General features: G+C 45.3%; 1 pseudogene; it reads left to right on the top strand.

The window, feature by feature from the left end:
• The first annotated feature begins 4,099 nt into the window (after positions 1 to 4,099).
• LOC102425187 lies at positions 4,100 to 4,538 on the top strand (annotated as a pseudogene).
• Positions 4,539 to 6,789: the final 2,251 nt, after the last annotated feature.

Genomic DNA, 6,789 nt, shown 5'->3' with positions numbered 1-6,789 from the left:
CCAAGTGCACTGTTGGTGAGAAGGTAAGACAGCTCAGCCGTTATTAAAAAACTGTATAGAGGTTCTACAAAAATATCAAAAAGAGAGGTTATATATTTTCTCTACCAACCCCACTTCGGGTATTTATCCAAAACCATTCAAAGTCGATCTCAAAAGAATATTTTGACCCCATGTTCATGACAACAGCTGAGAGAGAAATAGAGAGAGAAAATAGGGTATTTACATATGAAGGAACATTATGCAGCCCTAAGAAAAATCCTGTCATGGCTACTGCATGAATGAGCATCAAGGACCTATGCTAAAAGAAATACGCAAAGTCATAAGAAAGAAAATCACTGCATGGAGTACCTAAAGTAGTCAAAATCATGGAAAGAAATGTAGAATGAAGATTACCAAATGTTGGGGAAGTAGAGAAGTGTTATTAGCATAACTTGGCTACACAGTCTCTGGATTGCAGGATCAAAAAGTTTTAGAGATCTAGTGAGAACGAGTATAGTTCACACTCATAAGCTATGCACTTAAAAATGGCTAAGGTGGTAGATTTAGTATTATCTATCTTTTACACACAAAATGCTTTATTGGAAAGAAATAATGGACAGAGAATGAGGGGAATGGGAACCTGGAAGGGTTTGTGACATGGACTTTGATCTACTGCAGCAATTAGGTGCCATAGATGGGTCCTAAGATTCAAGATTGCCTCCAAGATCCTTACTCTCTCCATGACAGGGTTTTACACAGCCACTGAGCAATGTTATACCCCAGAGTTCACCAAAACTATTCAAACTCTCCAGGCAAAGTTCATACACATGTTTATTTGCTTCGCTCCTTCCTGTTCAAACAAACCCCCATAAGGGATCCCGCCGCTGCCCACTCTCCCCCCCCCCCCCGCCCCCTCTGCATCTCTCTCTCTGTCTCAGCTAATCTTGCAGGACACTTTTGTGGTGGCCCCGCATAGCCTGCTGGGCTCTCTGTTCTGAATGATTTCGTTATAGTAAAAACCATCTTCCTTCATGGCAATTACTTTTGTGTCTTTCTATTTCTGCGCGGAAGTCCGGAGCACCTTTCAGAGCATTTGGCACAGCAAGCAGGACACTGCCAGCCGTGGGGGTGATGCACCAGCTGGACCCAACAACAGCTGCCACCGCCTAGGGGCACCTCTGGTTATGCGCATACATGTTGCATGATGGCTGCTACATTCCCCTGTGTTTTTAGCCTGAACTGGGGACGCTCCAAAAGTAACGCTGTCCTAGAGCTGCCTGGAAGAGTGCTGGGAGGAGTGTGCCAAGCGATGCAGAAAGGGATGGTGTGTGTGTGTATGTGTGTGTGTAAGAGAGAGAGAGAGAGAGAGAGAGAGAGAGAGAGAGAGAGAGAGAGGAAACTGGCTCAGCAGGGCTCTTGTTAAAACGACACTTTACAAGGAAGACGTCAGAGGAGCCTAGGAGAAGATGATTTGGGAGCCTAAACCAAGTACGTTGAAGTGAAGAATTCACAGAAAGTGCCCTGGAAAGTCTGAAAGGTACAGTGCCAAGGCACATCTGTGGTACAAAACCAAGGTAAAAACTGCGGCACCACCGATGGCATCACTAGGGGCAGCCACAGGACGCTGCCATGCAGGGAGCTATGGATGGAGTTGCACAGGAAGGTGGGGTTCGTGCCAACGAAGGTGCTGAGCTGTGCTGCCCCGTAGTGCCACTGTTAGAGAGAAAAATATTCAACGACACGTACTGAAGATGGTAAGGCCTACTGTAGCACAGGTATTGGGACTCCGGCCCTTGTGATTTCACAGTGGAGGAGAGACTGGGCTCCATCCCAAACACAGCACGAGGGAGTGATAATACATAGCCAAGGAGGAGAATGGGGGCAACGGATGGAAAATGACATCAGGGAAAAGGGAAGCGCTGCTTAAACAAACCTAACACAATCCTTGCTGAGGATGGGACAGGGCAATCAAATAGCACCTGGGAAATGATGAAAGATCAGGATCCTGATCAGATACAGATACGCAGAGCGATCAGACAGGGAGGCAGGCAGGGAGGTTCTGGTGAGAGTGACAGGCGAGTTCTTGCTAAAACTGGGTTTCACCGGGCAGTGCACTGAGAAGCCCAGGAGGCCAGGGAGCCAGCCTGACAAAAATGTGTAAGAAAGCAAAGAGTCTTCCTCACCAAAGAGTGCCGGCAACATGGGGAAGGGCTAGGGCGCTTCCGCCTGAGATGCTCACCAAATACCGCAGTTCCAGGCTAAGTGTGTCCACCAGGCAGAGCTGACGTGTGTCTGTGGTACAGTGTTGTGTGGGTCTGAAGTACAATGCCGCCACGCACCTCAGAGGTACCCCTGCTGTACACCCCCAAACACCAGGTACGGAGCCCAGGTCCGCCTGTGGTTTAGTGTGGAGGTTCTGGTGAAAACGATTTAGAGTTCTTGCTAAAACTGCATTTTACAAGGAAGTGCACAGATGCACGTAGGACAAGCATGTCAAACTCAGAGGCTAACACGGACCAAATAAAGAAGGTTTAAGTTTATGCAGGCCGCAGAAAAACAAACGCTTCAATTTTCATAGAAACTTAGGTTTATCTCGATAGACACATGCTGAATACAAAGGACTGAAATAAATGAGTCATCGCTAACATAAAATAATAGAACATTTTAATAAATATTATTTTTTCTTGAACATTAACTTACCAGACACTGAATAACTGTACAAATTAACAAGCATAACGCAAATAAACCTATATTTTTTTGTTCTCTGGACACGAAATATTTCCTGTTGCGCACACCAAACAAGTCAGTCAAAGACTAATGATGTGGCAAGCGGCTACTAAAATATTCACTGCTAGTATTGGTGGAGAGAAATGGTGCGCCTGTGCGTAAGGCGCATAAGGGAAATGTATGCAACACGATTATAGTAATCAGTCATTAGTGAATTTTGTAGTTCATTACTAATAATTATGTATAACAGGATATTGTAAAAATTAAGTTACAAAATTTTTATTAAAAGGTTTCTTACATACTGTTATATTGGCTGGGCCACAAAAATATTCATTGTGGGCTGAATGAGAGTTTGACATGAGTTTGACATGCTTGGCATAGGACAGTGATGGCGAACCTTTTGAGCTCGGCATGTCAGCATTTTGAAAAACCCTGACTTAACTCTGGTGCCGTGTCACATATAGAAATTTTTTTATATTTGCAACCATAGTAAAACAAAGATTTATATTTTTTATATTTATTTTATATATTTAAATGCCATTTAACAAAGAAAAATCAACCCAAAAAATGAGTTCGCGTGTCACCTCGGACACGCATGTCATAGGTTCGCCATCACTGGCATAGGAGAATGTCAGGGATCCAGCCTACCTGAAAAAAGTTAAATGAAGCGAACACTCTTCAGAGAATGCTGCAGTAAAACCCAGAAGCATTAGGTTCCAAGCGCCGGGTTTGAGGCACCAGGTTCGCCCGCGGTATCGTGGGAGGCCCATCTGCCCCAAGGCGCTGACGAGCTACCACTTACAGTGCCTCTGTGTGTGCGGTACAGTGCTGCATGGTGAGAAGTATAGCGCCAGTGCTGTGTATGTGGGGGTACGGTGCTGCAGTACACCCTCGGTAGGTTGTTTCACTGATGTTTCTATCTCTCTCGCTCTCTCTTCCCCTCTGAAATCAATTTTTTTAAAATATATATTTTTAAGTATAATGAAGCAAAGACTCTTCCTCAAAAAAGAGTGCCACCAGTAGGACCCGGAAGCGCTGGGTTCGAAGCACAGGGTTGCCCACTAGTGCACCAGCCCATATACCCTAATGAACTTCCACAGTTACATGCACAAATGTGTCCACCTTGTAGAGCTGATGTGCATCCGCGATACAGTGAGTGAGGCTGAAGTACATGCTGTGTCTCCCCCACCCCCCAGGTACAGGTGTAGGGTTCTAGCGAACACCAGGCACTGTGCCAAGGTCCAGCTGTGGTTCCGTATGGAGGTTCTGGTGAAAATGACTTAGCCAGAACTCTGGCTAAGACTGCATTTTACAAGGCAGTGCACAGAGGAGCCTCAGAGAAGGTTAGGGAGCGAGCCGGACTAAAGAGTATAACGAAGCAGAGGTGCAGAAGATGCTGGGCCCCACGGGAGTTAAAGTTCCTCCTAATGTTTGCTTGTTGGAAGAACTTGAGGAAGGACAAAAAGGAGTGGGCGATGGTACAGTTAGCTAGGGCCTTGAAGATGATGAAGATATGACACTTTCAAGGTGCACAGGTATGATTATTGGACCACCAAGAACAAATTATGAAAACGGCCTATATAGCCTGAAAGTAGAATGTGGACCTAAATACCCAGAAGCTCCTCTGTCAGTTAGATTTGTAAGCAAAATTAACATGCATGGAATAAATAATTCCAGTGGAACGGTAGAGGCACAGAGCACACCAGTATTGGCAAAACGGCAAAATTCATAGAGCATTCAAAGTTGGACTTCAAGAACTGAGACGTCTAATGATGTCCAAAGGTAATGGGATGCTTTCACAGCCGCCAGGAGGACAAGCATACAACAATTAATTTTAGTGGATCTCAAACTCGTCTTAAACCAACAATCTCCTGCTCATGTTAATGTCTTGATTAAACATCACAATGCAAAATAGCCACACATTAAGTGAAAGAATGCCAGCTGGTAAACAAAACCCAGACGTGTGTAAGAATATGTTTAATATTTATATGCACAGTATGTTTTCAGGTAACAGGAGAAAAAAATGTAGCACAATTTGTTTTAAGGCACTGTCATTTACACATAAAGCTGGAGTATTCAAAACAGAATTCAGATTTACAAAATGAAAGTATGGTGATTTTTACTAAAAAGAAAAATCTCAAGAAGGAAAAAGAGAAATGGAATGCTTTATCCATCTTGCTTAGCGAAAAAGCTTCAATTTAAATTGTCTAAAGTAGCCGGTACAATGAATATTGTCTCAAATTGTTTTAATGTTTGAAGCGGTGTGGGTGCTGACTACCAATAGTATCAAAAATATGTTCGGGCCCTAGCCGGTTTGGTTCAGTGGAGAGAGCATCGACGGAAGGGTCCTGGGTTTAATTCTGGTTAAGTGCACAAGCCCAGGTTGCAGGCTTGATCCCCAGTAGTGGGTGTGCAGGAGACAGCCAATCAGTGATTCTCTCTCATCATTGATGTTTCTATATCTCTCTCGCTCTTCCTCTCTGAAATAAATAAAAATATATTTTAAAAATATATATGTTCAGGATTGTTTTGATACCTATATTTATAATTTTTTAAAAATGTCATGGGAAAAGTCAATGAATTCCTGTTAAAAGCCGTTTCTGTGTGTTACATGTAACAGGCATGGTAAATATTTATTTCCAGTCTTTGTTTGACAAACCATGTATTTTTAAGTTTAAGTGAAATCAGCAAAAAAGAAATGGGTGAATGGATATGGGATTTTTGAGATTAAAGTTAGTCTTAACATGTAAATAAAATGTGGATTGATTGTGTTCTCAGAAAAAAAAAAAATACAACAAAGCAAACACTTCACACACAAAAGAGAGCCGCGGTAAGACCCAGGGCACCGGGTCCGAAGCACCAAGTTCGAAGCGTTGGGTTCACTTGCTGTACTGTGCGAGGTGCATCCACCCCAAGGCGCTGACCATCTACTGCAGTTACGTGCCCCAGTGGATCCACCGCATAGAGCCAAGGTGTGTCTGCGGTGCAGTGTTGCCTGGTCTGAGTACAGTGCCGAGTGCACCCGAGGTACCGCGCTGTTGTCCATCCGCGGTAGGTTGTACGGTTCTAGTGAACACCGGGGACTGTGCCAAGGTCCACCGTGGTTTGGTCTGGAGCAGGGGTCCTCAAACTACGGCCCGTGGGCCACATGCAAATACAAATATTGTATTTGTTCCCGTTTTGTTTTTTTACTTCAAAATAAGATATGTGCAGTGTGCATAGGAATTTGAACATAGTTTTTTTTTAAACTATAGTCCGGCCCTCCAACGGTCTGAGGGATAGTGAACTGGCCCCCTGTTTAAAAAGTTTGAGGACCCCTGGTCTGGAGGTTCTGGTGAAAATGACTTAGAGTTCTGGCTAAAACTGCATTTTACAAGAAAGTGCACAGAGGAACGCTGGCGTTTAGCCAGGCGAGCCTGACTAAAAAGTATAAAGAAACAAAGACTCTTCCACACAAAAGTGCGGCGGTACCACCGGGAAGTGCGGGTTCGCCCGCGGTACATGCGGAGCGGCACCAGCCCCCAAGGCGCTGACCAACTACCACACTTACGTGCGCCAGGTCGTCCAGGGCATAGGCTGAGGTGTGTCTGCGGTACAGTGAGTGGGTCTGAAACACACTTCTGTGTGCACCAGACGTACGGCGCTGTTATCCACCCGCGGTAGGTTGTACGGTTCCAGCGAACACCTGGTTGGAGCAAGGTCCACAGTGGTTCTGTATGATGTTTCTGGTGGAAATGACTCAGGAGCGTTCTTCCTGAACGTGCATTTTACAAGGAAGTGCACAGAGGAGCCTAGGAGAAGCTTAGGGAGCAGCCTGACTAAAAAAGTACGAGGCAGCAAAGATGCTGCGTCACAAAGAGAGCCGCGGTCAGTCCTGGCAGCGCCGGGTTCACCCGCGGTACCGTGCGAGGTGTATCCGCTCCAAGGCGCTGCTGAACTAGCGCAGTTATGGCCTCGGTACCGCCACCAACAGTGCAGAGGTGCGTCTGCGGTACAGGGAGTGAGTCTGAAGTGCAGTGCTGAGTGCACCCGCAGTACGGCGCTGTTGTTCACCCGCGGTATGGGTGTACGGTTCTAGCGAAC

This window comes from Myotis lucifugus, unplaced genomic scaffold, assembly GCF_000147115.1.
Source record: "Myotis lucifugus unplaced genomic scaffold, Myoluc2.0 scaffold_3, whole genome shotgun sequence".
NCBI lineage: Eukaryota > Metazoa > Chordata > Mammalia > Chiroptera > Vespertilionidae > Myotis > Myotis lucifugus.
The sequence above is the reverse complement of the archived record's forward strand: the minus strand, read 5'-3'. Positions and strand labels throughout refer to the sequence as shown.